The following is a 13,389-nucleotide window of genomic DNA, read 5'->3' on the forward strand; positions in this document are numbered from 1 at the left end:
TCTATGAATTATCACTGTGCCCTACAGGAGAAGAAGCTACCCGTTTATAAAAAGAAATGTTTTTCCAAATATACTTTGCTTCTTTCTCTCCTTAGAGCAGTGTAATTGCAAATGTCTTGTCAAGGAAATAAATCTATACTTGGCCTTATTTCAAATAAGGATTGGCAGTAACCTACAGAATCATATAGAATTCAAATCCAAATGTCCTTAAGTAGTGGTAATTCTAATGACAGCTCAGGAAAGCGGATTTTCCACCCAAATCAAGAAAATTCTTTTTGTCATTTCTAAGTTAATTGACCTCTGCAGAGATGTGAGAAGAAAGCTGCAAGCTTCACGGTTCTGGTGAGAGAGGGAAAACAAGTATTATTGCTTCCTGAAAGGTTTCAGTGAAAATACCAGTCAAGTTGGTGAGCAGTCCTGCTCAACCAAGGAGAAAAGGATGTTTGTGATCACTCTCAAGCTCACATATCCTTTGAGAATCTTTCTGTCAATACCCAAAATAACCTTCCTCCTAAGAAAATGAGTACTCTACCAAAACAAGCCTAAAGTATTATCTGACAGTGAACAGTGCAGGGGGATACACACGTGTTCCAATGTGAATCATTAAAATTAAAAAATCAAATCAAATCCTAGTAGCAGTAGAAAGCTCCCTTAAAAAAAAAATCAGTGCCAGATTTAAAAAGAGAAGAAATCCATATAGCTAATTCCTAAAGAAACTATGCAATGGTCCACAGATCCCAAAGAAACTGAGCTTGAACTCTCTCAATTCTTAGATATTTATCACAAACTAGGTCCAGAAAAGGTAAAAAGAGAAGTAAATCTAATCTTCGAGAGTGTAGCTAGGCTCTTTACATTATGTAGAATGTGGATCAAATGCAAATTAAGATGTTTAGTTTCCAAGATAAGAGGTCTGATCTCTCAAACTGGAGTAACAGAACCTCACTCAGAATCTGGACCAGAAATTCAAGAAGCCAGAAACTATCCAGAGGGGAACTGGGGTAATAAATCTCACTGGACAAAGGTATGATTTACATTCAGGACTATCTGATGAAAAGCCCTAAAGAACCTGAAAATGCTTCTTTCTTTCCTAAATGAACCACTACTCCATTCGGCAACTTAAAAAAATACATACGGGGCGCCTGGGTGGCTCAGTCGGTTAAGCATCTGACTTTGGCTCAGGTTATGATCTCACCGTTCTCGAGTTTGAGCTCCGCGTTGGGCCCTGTGCGGACAGCTCAGAACCTGGAGCTTGTTTCAGATTCTGTGTCTCCCTCTCTCTCTCTGTTCCTTCCCCACTTGCACTCTGTCTCTCTCTCTCTCTCTCAAAAATAAATACACATTAAAATAAAAAAAAAATACATATAACACAGTCTTGGCTAAACAGTCACATCATATCTCTACAGCCATTGGAAAAAATAACCACATAATGACTTTAAAACACCTTTTCCTGTAGAGTACAATTCATAACAGGCCTTAACTCTGCATTTTTAAGCCAAGTACAGTGCCAGGTTCTGGTGATATAAAGATAAAAATTAAAAAACAAAACAGAACAAACTAACAAAAACAAGACAGGTCCTTGACCTTGATGCCTTTCAGCGCCTCATGAAGATTATACACTCACAATTTCAATGATGGAGAAAGTAATAAGGGACTGTAGAGGAAGTAGCAATGTGTCAGAGAATGAAGCAGTGTTAAAGAAGACTTCATGAAAATTGTTCTCTTCAAGTCAACAGTGATGTGCTAACTGCCAAATCTGGTGAACATTTTTCATACTTGACCTTGGAAGCCCTGTGTTGTGTTTGCAGCCGATACTTACTTCTTCCTTAAAACTCTAATCCCATGGCTTCTGAAGCACCACTCTCCTTTCTTGGTACTGCAGCTCCACCTCTGGCCATTCGTTCACGCAACAGATATTTACTGAGTCTCTACTATGTGCCAAACGTTACCCTAAGCACCAGGGATAAAAGACAGACATGGTTCCTGTCTACACGTAGCTTACAGCAATCACTTATTAGATTTAGACCACTAAGTCTACCTGTGGCCATTTTTCTTTCTGTACTTTTGGCCCAACTCTACATGTTATCAACTACAATAGCTTATAAAGAATAAACATGGAGGAAGTTAACACTGATTTGTATCCCTCATGTTCAGGTTTTGTTTGGTTTCTCCTGGCACCACAGAGGTGCCCTGAAAATACATTACACAAACTCCAGAGCTGAAAGAAAGCCTGTTTTTCTCTTGAGTCTCCTTTTTCTTTTAGTAAGTAATAATCTTTACTTTCTCCTATGATATTTTTTAAATATGGACTTTGTTGTAGCCTTAATATATTCTGGTACATATTTGCTTTTTGGCATATTATACCATCTTACTCATCACAAGCACAAGACTTCAGGGAGACGCTGCCTTATACCAGATTGCTATCTATCTACTAGCTCAATACAGTACACAAGAGGGCTAGCAAGTTATAGACATCGTATATTTCCTATCAAATTTTAAGTAGAAATTGAATTCCTGAACAAAGCAGTATTCTCATAGAAATGAAAATTCAAACGGCAGCGACCACTGGACAATCTCCCTTTCCCTTCAGCCACAGCATATTTTTTTTAGAGTAGAAATTCAATTTCAGTATCTTTTGCAGAAACATTCATAATGACATTCATTTAGCTCTTTTTTCTTTAATTTTTTACTAAAAAATTTTTTTAACATTTATTCATTTTTGAGAGAGAGAGAGAGAGCCAGAGCGTGAGCGGGGGAGGGGCAGAGAGAGAGGGAGACACAGAACCTGAAGCAGGCTCCAGGCTCCGAGTTGTTAGCACAGAGCCCCATGCAGGGCCCGAACCCACAAACCGTGAGATCGTGACCTGAGCCGAAGTCAGACGCTCAACCGACTGAGCCATGCAGGCACCCCTTTTTTCCTTTAAATTTTTAAATGTTTATTCATTTTTTGAGAGAGAGAGAAAGAGACAGAGTGCAAGTGGGGGAGGGGCAGCGAGAGAGGGAGACCCAGAATCCGAAGCAGACTCCAAGCTCTGTCTGCGCTGTCAGCACAGAGCCTGACACAGGGTTTGAACCCATGAGCTGTGAGATCATGACCTGAGCCGAAGTCAGATGCTTAACCGACTGAGCCACCCAGGCACCCCTAGCTCTTTTTCCTTTGAGTCATATACAAATAGATTTCACTTAAACAAGATGACATACTTACCTGAATGAAAAATTGTCCATAACATACTATCAAGTGAAAAAATGAAACTGTAGAACAAAATGTAAATATGTGATTTCTTTTGTCAAAAAAGTATATTGGTGGGGCGCCTGGGTGGCGCAGTCGGTTAAGCGTCCGACTTCAGCCAGGTCACGATCTCGCGGTCCGTGAGTTCGAGCCCCGCGTCAGGCTCTGGGCTGATGGCTCGGAGCCTGGAGCCTGTTTCCGATTCTGTGTCTCCCTCTCTCTCTGCCCCTCCCCCGTTCATGCTCTGTCTCTCTCTGTCCCAAAAATAAATACAAAACGTTGAAAAAAAAAAAAAAATTTAAAAAAAAAAAAAAAAAAAGTATATTGGTATGTATAGAAAAAGGTCCAGGATGCTTCACATCAAATCTGGCAGTGGCCACTCTAGAGAATGGGATGGGGAAAAGGAGAAAGATGGGAAAATTTTTCCTTTTCACTTTTTATAATTCTGTATGGTTTGATTTTTTTGAGGAGCATGAAATTTTTTAAGATGGAAAAATTTCATTTCAGTTATATACTAGAATTTACAGAAATAATTTCATTGGTAAAGATTTTTAAACACTGATAATTCCGATGTTGTAGAAGTTGTAGGGAAACAGGCATTCTCCTTGCTGTTGTTTTTCACTATAAAGAGGTACAGCTTTTTAGAACACAATTTTAGAACATATATCAAAATTTCCTATAGAAATACTCCTATAAGTGCACAATATCAATGAAATATAAAAATAGTGAAAAGAGGTTTGCAAGCCAGCATTATACAAACACTTTAAATACCCAACGGGGGGGGATGGTTAAATAAATTGATACGTATATCTATGCTATGGGATACATTAAAAAGAATGAGAGAGATCTAATACGTATGAACAATAAGACAGGATCAATAACCATGTCAATTTTCCCCAAAACTGATCTCCAGGTTTACCTCAATTCTTACCAAAATCTTGGCAAGACTTCTCTGTATGTATATAAAGACTTCTCTAAAATATGAGTAAGAAGGCAAAAGAAAAATAAAATTTATAGAAAGAATAAAGGGAGAGGGGCACCTGGGTGGCTCAGTCAGCTGAGCGTCAGCCTTTGGCTCAGGTCATGATCTCAGGGTTTGTGATTTGAGCCCCACATCAGGCTTGCTGCTGTCAGTGCAGAGCCCACTTCCGATCCTCTGTCCCCCTCTCACTGCCCCTCCACCACTTGAGCTCTCTCTCAAAAATAATTTTTATATTCAATATTCATTTATTATAAAAATATAAGCCCTTAATATATTATAAACATAAAGGAGATTATTGACTTTATGCAAGGTAGTTAGCTAATATAAACATAGAACAAACTAATAAATCATGAAGCCCAATGCTCTTTTAAATCAATAATGTTAGAACTATACCAACTATCACGTCCACACATTTTATTGCATTTTAGCTCTTAATATATGTGGTAAACAAACAAACAAAAAAGAATAAGCATTCTAGAAAATGAAAAGATGTAATTGTCATTATTCACTGATTTTAAGATGGTCAACACTGAAAATAAGTTTAAAACCCTAGAGAAAAGTATTAAAGTGGTAACACATCTCATTATTTTGGAAGTTATTTTCTTTAGGCAGTGTAATTTTAGAAAATTTAGGATTTGTAATAATAATACTATGAAATCTCAAATTTGTGCAAGAATTTCTTGGGTAAAATTGTACAAATCTGTTGAACACTGTTAAGAAAGAAAATATTCTACATAGAACATTTATAAATCGTAATACCCTACATCACAAAGTGACAGTCTTCACCAATATTTAAAATTCAACACAATTTCCAACAAAATCTATACCCTTTTGTTACACTGAGCTTGACAAGTTGTTTCTAAAATCTTGTTAGATTAGAAGAGGATGAAGAACTAAGAAATAAGAAAACAAGGCTGTATTGAAGAGAATGTTTAAAATAAATGAGAAGGAGAATTAAAATCAGGAGACAATGGTTAATCAAAATGGAAAAGAAAAGGGAGGGACAATGAATGTGAAGGTACAAGTGCAACTAGAAACAGAACAGAACAGGAGAGAAATGACGAAATGAGCTGAACAGAATGAGCAGGAAAAGACAAAAAGAAAGCAAGTGAGGGCAGTCAAAAACCTAAAGAAAATTGTGCAAATAAAAAAAAAGGCACAGGTGCAAAAAGGATTATGGAAAAAGTTAATCCTAACAAGAAATAGAAAATATATTAGGATATATGTCAAGAATGAGAAAGCATTAAATTAGGGATTTTAGGAAATCAAGAAAAAAGAAGTTTTCATTTAGAAGCATTGGTTTTCTAAGTAAGAAACTGCTACCAGAACAATTAGATAGGATTGTGGGGACCCAGCTGACTCTCAGAAGATTACTTTAACCTTAAGACATTTGAGATTCAACAGATGCAGGTGCAGGGAAAGCCTGCTAGGCGCTTCCCCTATGTCACTAAAAGTAGAAACTTCTGGGAATGACACTTACAAATTCCCTTCACTGGCAGCTTGAGAACAATGGAAAATACCACTCACACCTGCATAGACAATAATCATCACAAACTTTTCTTATCTTCTGTTTGTTCCCCTAGAAACCAATTTGTTCTTCCCATAGAAGCCCTTTCTTCCCCTTCCCATTTTTTTTTTAGAAGTTAGGTGCATAAGCTCTTGATCTTAGCTATTCACGAGCTACACTTTTGTGAACTCCCACAGACACATGAATAAATTTGGGGTTTATCTCCCATTCAACTCTTTTGTCAGCTTGGGTTGCATGCCTCCATACCCAACATAAGGGAGTAGAGGAAAAGGATTTCCTCCCTAATAGGAATAACAAAAAGTCTTAAAACCTAGATATAAATTCATGTAACCTAAATATCAGAAAGCCCTTACAAGTGACAGAAATTGGATGGCAGAGCAATGCAAATAGAGAAATGAAAAAAAAAAACAAAACATACCAAGAAGGAGAAAGATAAGTTATTACAGTAAATGGAAAAATGGAAACATGAATTAAAAATCAAAGATTTAGGGGGCTCCTGGGTGGCTTAGTTGGTTAAGCATCTGACTTTGGCTCAGGTCATGATATCGCAGTCTGTGAGTTCGAGCCCCATATTGGGCTCTGTGCTGGTAGCTCAGAGCCTGGAGCCTGCTTCAGATTCTGTGTCTCCCTCTTTCTCTGACTCTTCCCCACTCACACTCTGTCTCTGTCTCTCAAAAATAAAGAAACATTAAAAACATTTTTAAAAAATCAAAGATTTAGGCTAACAGTAACAACTCAGGCAACAACAGATGTTGGTGAGGATTCAGAGAAAGAGGATCTCTTTTGCACTGCTGATGGGAATGCAAACTGATACAGCCACTCTGGAAAACAGTATGGAGGCTCCTCAAAAAATTAAAAGTAGAACTACCCTATGACCCAGCAATTGCACTATTAGGCATTTATTCACGGGATACAGGTGTGCTGTTTCGAAGGGACACATGCACCCCCATGTTTATAGCCACACTATCAACAATAGCCAAAGTATGGAAAGAGCCCAAATGTCCATCCATGGATGAATGGATAAAGAAGATGTGGTGTATGTATATATATACATATACAATGGAGTAATACTTGGCAATCAAAAAGAATGAAATCTTGCCATTTGCAACTACATGGATGGAACTAGACGGTATTATGCTAAGCGAAATTACAGAAAGACAAATATAATGACTTCACTCATATGAGGACTTTAAGAGACAAAACAGATGAACATAAGGGAAGGGAAACAAAAATAATATAAAAAACAGGGAGCGGGGGGCGCCTGGGTGGCTCAGTCGGTTAAGCGTCCGACTTCGGCTCAGGTCATGATCTCGCGGTCCGTGAGTTCGAGCCCCGCGTCGAGCTCTGTGCTGACCGCTCAGAGCCTGGAGCCTGTTTCAGATTCTGTGTCTCCCTCTCTCTCTGACCCTCCCCTGTTCATGCTGTCTCTCTCTGTCTCAAAAATAAATAAACGTTAAGAAAAAATTTTTTTTTAATAAAAAAAAACAGGGAGGGGGACAAAACATAAGAGACTCTTAAATATGGAGAACAAACAGAGGGTTACTGGAGGGGTTGTGGGAGGGGGAATGGGCTAAATGGGTAAGGGGCACTAAGGAATCTACTCCTGAAATTGTTGCACTATATGCTAACTAACTTGGATGTAAATTAAAAAATATTTTTTTAAAAAATCAAAGATTTAAGCAACAAAACAGTTGTGAGGACAGAGGAAGTAAGGAGGAAAGAAAAGTGGACATGATAGAGAAAAAAAGGAACTCACAGTAACAAAAACAAAAGATGGGAGTGTGGGAGACTGAAATAATAAAGAGAAAAAGTACGAATATCCTTGAATATTATTAAAATAGAATAATTTTCAAAATATTTTAGAGTGGAAACATTAATAGATGAATAAGGGAAAAGTAATTAATTTGGAAAGAGAAAAAAAGGATTTAAATACTGGAAGGTGGAAAAATAAAAACCTGAATAAATGATGAATGAATTGGATAAGGAATAGAAGGCAATGAACATCAAGATGATAGAGAAGACAAAAATACACACACATTAGGGATGAAGACAAGAGGAAACATGATTAAAAATCTATTTGTGAAGGCAGATTATTATAAATGAAAGATACAGGAGTCTGAACAGAAGAGGTAACAGAGGAAACAGTGACGGTGTGGTTAATAAAATGAGCAGTAGGAAACTGCCAATGATTAACAAAAAATAAATAAAATAAGAGTAAGAATTTCAGCTTATGAACAGGAGTATACACTGAAGAGAAGAAGCTGAACAGGACAAGAGAAAGAGGACATGAAAGGAAACAGTATATAAAATGATCAAACAAATTTATCCACTGGTAAAGCTAGAGCTCCTTAGGCTGTTATCAGACATCAGCAAAGCATGCAGGTCTTCAAGCTTTCCTGCTTATTTCCAGAAACTTCTGCAACTACCTGTACCCAAGTTTTCCCTGGCCTCCACTCCCTTGGGATTTATGTCCACAGCCCTCTAAGGGGGCATCTGGTTCTCTCTCACCACTTTGCAAGTATGGCCCTGGAACTGGGGGAGATTTCTGGAGGCTCCTCATGTCCATTTCCAAGACAGTCTCCCCATCCCTAAGGTGATGTCTTGAGACCATTCTAGGTACCTCATGTTTGCCTATAATGCATTAAAAGAAATAACCTCTCTGAAGTTATTAAACTGATGTAAATCTTTATTATTTTAAATAGTTAATACTGACCTGTTACATAACATATTTTAAGGTCTCTTACAATTCAATCTACTGGAATATGAATTAAATATTTTACCTCATTACTTTTACTTGTTGAACACAAACACAAACTTACCTTTCATTAAAAAAAAAGAATACGGGAATGCAAGCTGGTGCAGCCACTCTGGAAAACAGTATGGAGGTTTCTCAAAAAACTAAAAATAGAACTACCCTACGACCCAGCAACTGCATTACTACGCATTTATCCAAGGGATACAGGTGTGCTGTTTCAAAGGGACACATGCACCCCCATGTTTATAGCCGCACTATCAACAATAGCTAAAGTATGGAAAGAGCCTACATGTCCATTGATGGATGAATGGATAAAGAAGATGTGGTATATATATACAATGAAGTGCTACTCAGCAATCAAAAGGAATGAAATCTTGCCATTTGCAACTACGTGGATGGAACTGGAGGGTATTATGCTAAGTGAAATTATTGAGAAAGACAAAAATCGTATGACTTCACTCATATGAGGAGTTTAAGAGACAAAACAGATGAACATAAAGGAAGGGAAACAAAAATAATATAAAAACAGGGAGGGGGACAAAACGGATGAGACTCATAAATATGGTGAACAAACGGAGGGTTACTGGAGGGGTTGTGAGAGGGGGGATGGGCTAAATGGGTAAGGGGCACTAAGGAATCTACTCCTGAAATCATTGTTGCACTATATGCTAACTAATTTGGATGTAAATTTTAAAAAATAAAATTAAAAAAAAAGAATAAAGTGAGAGGAATTAATCTACCTGATGACAAGACTTACTATATATATGTGAGTGAGTGTGTGTGTGTGTGTGTGTGTGTGTGTATAGCTACAGTAATCATGGTACAATGCAGAGGGATAGATACATAGATCAATGGAACAAAATAAATGCAGAAATAGGGGCACCTGGGTGGCTCAGTCAGTTAGGTGGCCGACTCTTGGTTTTGGCTCAGGTCATGAACTCGCGGTTTGTGAGTTCGAGCCCCACATCGAGTTCTATGCTGACAGTGCAGAGCCTGCTTGGGATTCTCTCTCCCTCTTTCTCTGTCCCTAAACAGCACTCTCTCTGTCTCTCTCTCAAAATAAATAAACTTAAAAAAAAATAAATCCAGAAATAGACCCACACACTCAACTGATTCTTAATAAAGATGCTCAAAGCAATTCAATGGAGAAAGGAAAGCAATTCAATGGAGAAAGGAAAGCAATCCAATGGAGAAAGGATAGCCTTCTCAACAAATGAAATGGAACAACTGAACATCCACAGACAAAACAAAATGAACCTCAACCAAAACCTCTTATCACATACAAAAATTAATTCAAAGTGGATTATGGATTTAGATGTGAAACACTGATACTACAAACTGAAAAGAAAATATGAGAGAAAACCTTTGTGACCTGGGGTTAAACAGACTTCTTAGAGTTATACCAGAATTGTACTCCATAAAAGAAAAAAAATTGATAAACTGGACTTCATTAAAATTAAACATTTCTATTCTTCCAAAGATAGTGTCAAAAGACTGAGATGACACAGACTGGGAGAAAAATCTTTGTCAATCGTACATCTAACTTGATCTATTCATCTACTGATGGGTACTTTAGGTTGCTTCCCTACCTTGGCTACTGTAAACAACACTGCAATAAACACAGGGGTCCATGTGTCTTTTCAAATTAGTGTTTTCATTTTCTTTGGGTAAATACCCAGCAGTGGAATTACTGGATTCTATGGTATTTCTATCTTTAACTTTTCGAAAAACCTCCTTACTGTTTTCCACAGTGGTTGCACCAATTAAATTCCCACTAACAGTGCATGAGCGTTCTTTTCTCTCCACATCTTTGCCAACACTCAGTTATAAATAAGTCAGCATCGGGATAAAGCGTAAGTATAGCATCGGGAATACAGTCAATAATATTTAATAACGTTCTACGATGAGAGGTGGTGACTACACTTATCATGGTGAGCACTGTGTAATGTATAGAATTGATTCACTAGGTTATAAACCTGAAACTAACAGAACATGTCAACTATACTCCAAAAAATTTTTGGTTTTATTTTTAAAAATGCAAATTTTAAAAGTCTTACATTTAATAAAGAGCAAGTACCTAAAATATATAAAGAGCCCTCAAATCTCATTAATAAGAAAACAGAACAATTAAAACTGGGGCAAAGAAATGAATAGATACCTCAACAAAGAAAATATATGGATGGCACATAAGCATATGAAAAGATGTTTAACATCAACAGCCATTAGGGAAAGGCAAAGTAAAACCTCAGTGACATTAAAGAATGACTAAAATGAAAAAAAAAAAACAACAGTGATCATACTAAATACTAAAGAGATCATTCATATATTGCTTGTGAATGCAAAATGGTACAGACACACTGGAAAAGAGTTTGGCAGTTTCTTACAAACCTAAACATATGTTTACCATCATCCTCTTGGGCATTTATCCCTGGGAAATGAAAATACAAAACCTAAAACCCTGTACACAAATGTTCACAGCAGCTTTATTTACAATACAAAATACGGGAAACCTGTCTTTCAATGAGTGAATGGTTGAACAAACTGTGGCACAATGGAACACTACTCAGCAATTTGGAGAAATGAACTACTGATACATACAACAATTTAAAGAGATCTCAAGGGAAATAAGCTTAGTGAAAAAAGTCAATCTCAAAAAGTGTTATTTTTTATGTTAACATGCTCAAACGTCCAAACTATAAAGATGAAGAATAGATAAGAGGTTGCCAAGGGACAAGACAGTGGTAGGTGCATGTAGGGGGATGCAGATACAAAGAGGTAGCATTGGGGAGTTTTCTGGTAGTAACAGAACAGTAGTGGCTACATGATGGCATAAAACTGCATGGGACTGTACATACACACACAATATAGATTTTTTTAAGTGCAAACTGAATAAGGTCTGAAACCTAGTTAATGGCAATGTACCAAACCAATTTCCTGATTTTGATAATGAACTAAAGTTATGTAAGATGTCACCACTGGCAGAAGCTGAGTGAAGGGTACACGGGGCTCTGTACTATTTTTGTAATTTCTTGAATCTAAAATTATTTCAAAAAAATCACAATATATTTATTAGCAAAGAGCAACTTACAAAATAATTCTTTGTAAAAATGGCAATTCTTATAAAAATAAATTTTTAAAAACTGTGTGTAATTTATTAAACATGCTTTGTGTAAGTACAGAAAAAAAAGCATGGAAGAAAAAAAAGCATGGAAAGGATGTATAAGGACATATGCTAAAATGGTTACCTCTGTTTTACTGTCAAACTATGGCAGATGGGGTTAGGAGAGTAGGCAGAAGCTTTAATTTTTAAATTTTATATATTTCCATATTGTTTGACCTTTTATAAAAAATAATTTTTTTTTATCTTTTAAAAAAGAGGTCCATCTGACAAGAATGTGAATGCTAGGTTAATAAGTCTAGAGGCTGGAACGTTAGCCAGGTAACTATTTGCTGTTATACTCCAGGCAAAATACAATGAGGGCTTTACTGATATATTGGAAGTTGGAGAATTCTTCAAGGGAAAGAATTAAAAATAACCCTGAGGTTTCTAGGTGCAGCTACTGGGTGACACTAGTGCCCCCATTAAACCCAGACTGGAAATAGTGAAGGACTGAGTTGAATAAAGGATGAAGGGAGAACAGCTAGAATAGAGAAGGATAGAAGAACATTCAGTGTGAGGGATGTCTTAAGTTCCACTGGGACATCCAAGAGGAAATGTTCAGCAGGGGGATGGGTACACAGACTTTCACTCAATAAAACTGAGATTTATCAGGAAAGAGGTGGCTGTTGAAGTTAGAGGAACAGGCAGAGGAACATTCAGCAAAGGAGATGGTAAAGGAATGATCTAACAGGTAGGAGGAATATAAGGGCTAAAAGTTGTGAAGTCAATGATTATAATACACGGGGTGCCTGGGTGGCTCAGTCAGTTAAGTGTCCGATTTCGGCTCACATCATGATCTTGCAGTTCACGAGTTTGAGCCCCGCGTCGGGCTCTGTGCTGACAGCTTGGAGCCTGAAGCCTGCTTCAGATTCTGTGTCTCCCTCTCTCTCTGCCTCTCCCCTGCTCATACTCTGTCTCTCTCTCGATCTCTCTCAAATATAAATAAAACATTTTTAAAAAGTTACGAAGCCAATGATTATAATACAGTTTCAAGAAAGGAATGATCAATGATGTCCAATACTGGGGTGATGCCAAGAAAACGACTAAAAAGTGCCAGCTGTATCTGGCAATCATGTGATCCTATTCACTTGGTATGTTAGACAGGCAGAAGCCAGATTAAGGCTGAATGAGGCATGAATGGTAGGTAAAGAAAAGGAGAGAAACGTTACGTACTCATTAAAAAAAAAAATGTGATCATGCTACACAACATGGATGAACCTTGATGAAATAAGCCAGATACAAAAGGGCAAGTATTCTATGTACTGATTCACCTTACATGAAGTACCTGGAAGAGGCAAATTCACAGACAGAAAGTAGAACAGAAGTTGCCAAGGGCTGAGGGAAGGAGAGAACAGGATTATTGTTTAATGGATATAGAGTTTCTGTTTGGGATGATGAAAAAGTTCTGGAAACGGGTAGCAGTGATGGTTGCACGACGTTTTGAACATACTTAACGCCACTGAACTGTACATCTAAAAATGGTTTAAAAGGCAAGATTTTTATGTTGTGTACATTTTACCACAATAAAAACAAAAACAAAAACCAAAAACAAAACCGAAGTCTGGCTGTGAAGAAGAGGAAGAGCAAGAAAGGCAGCAAGAGGCTGAAGCAGGGTTGAGAGAGATTTTATTCTCTTCAATGATGTGAGAGACTTAACCTTCACATAGGAATATTTATATCTTGCCCCAATCTAAGGAAGGTCATTGACAGATAAAAAAAGAACCTTTTTATTTATTAC

General features: G+C 37.3%; 1 protein-coding gene across 7 annotated transcripts in view; it reads right to left on the reverse strand.

Annotated features, from left to right (window-relative positions):
* TAF1 (TATA-box binding protein associated factor 1) overlaps positions 1-13,389 on the reverse strand; it is a 90,783-nt gene that overhangs the window by 15,433 nt on the left and 61,961 nt on the right. Inside the window, exon 34 of one of the 7 annotated variants that reach the window (XR_014136909.1) lies at positions 1,817-1,947. The exons of the other annotated variants lie outside the window; for them this stretch is intronic. The gene's annotated coding sequence lies outside the window, so the exon portion shown is untranslated. The remainder of the gene's footprint in view (positions 1-1,816; positions 1,948-13,389) is intronic. 7 annotated transcript variants of the gene reach the window in all.

Source organism: Panthera onca, chromosome X (genome assembly GCF_046562875.1).
Source record: "Panthera onca isolate mPanOnc1 chromosome X, mPanOnc1 haplotype 2, whole genome shotgun sequence".
In the NCBI taxonomy this organism is placed as follows: domain Eukaryota; kingdom Metazoa; phylum Chordata; class Mammalia; order Carnivora; family Felidae; genus Panthera; species Panthera onca.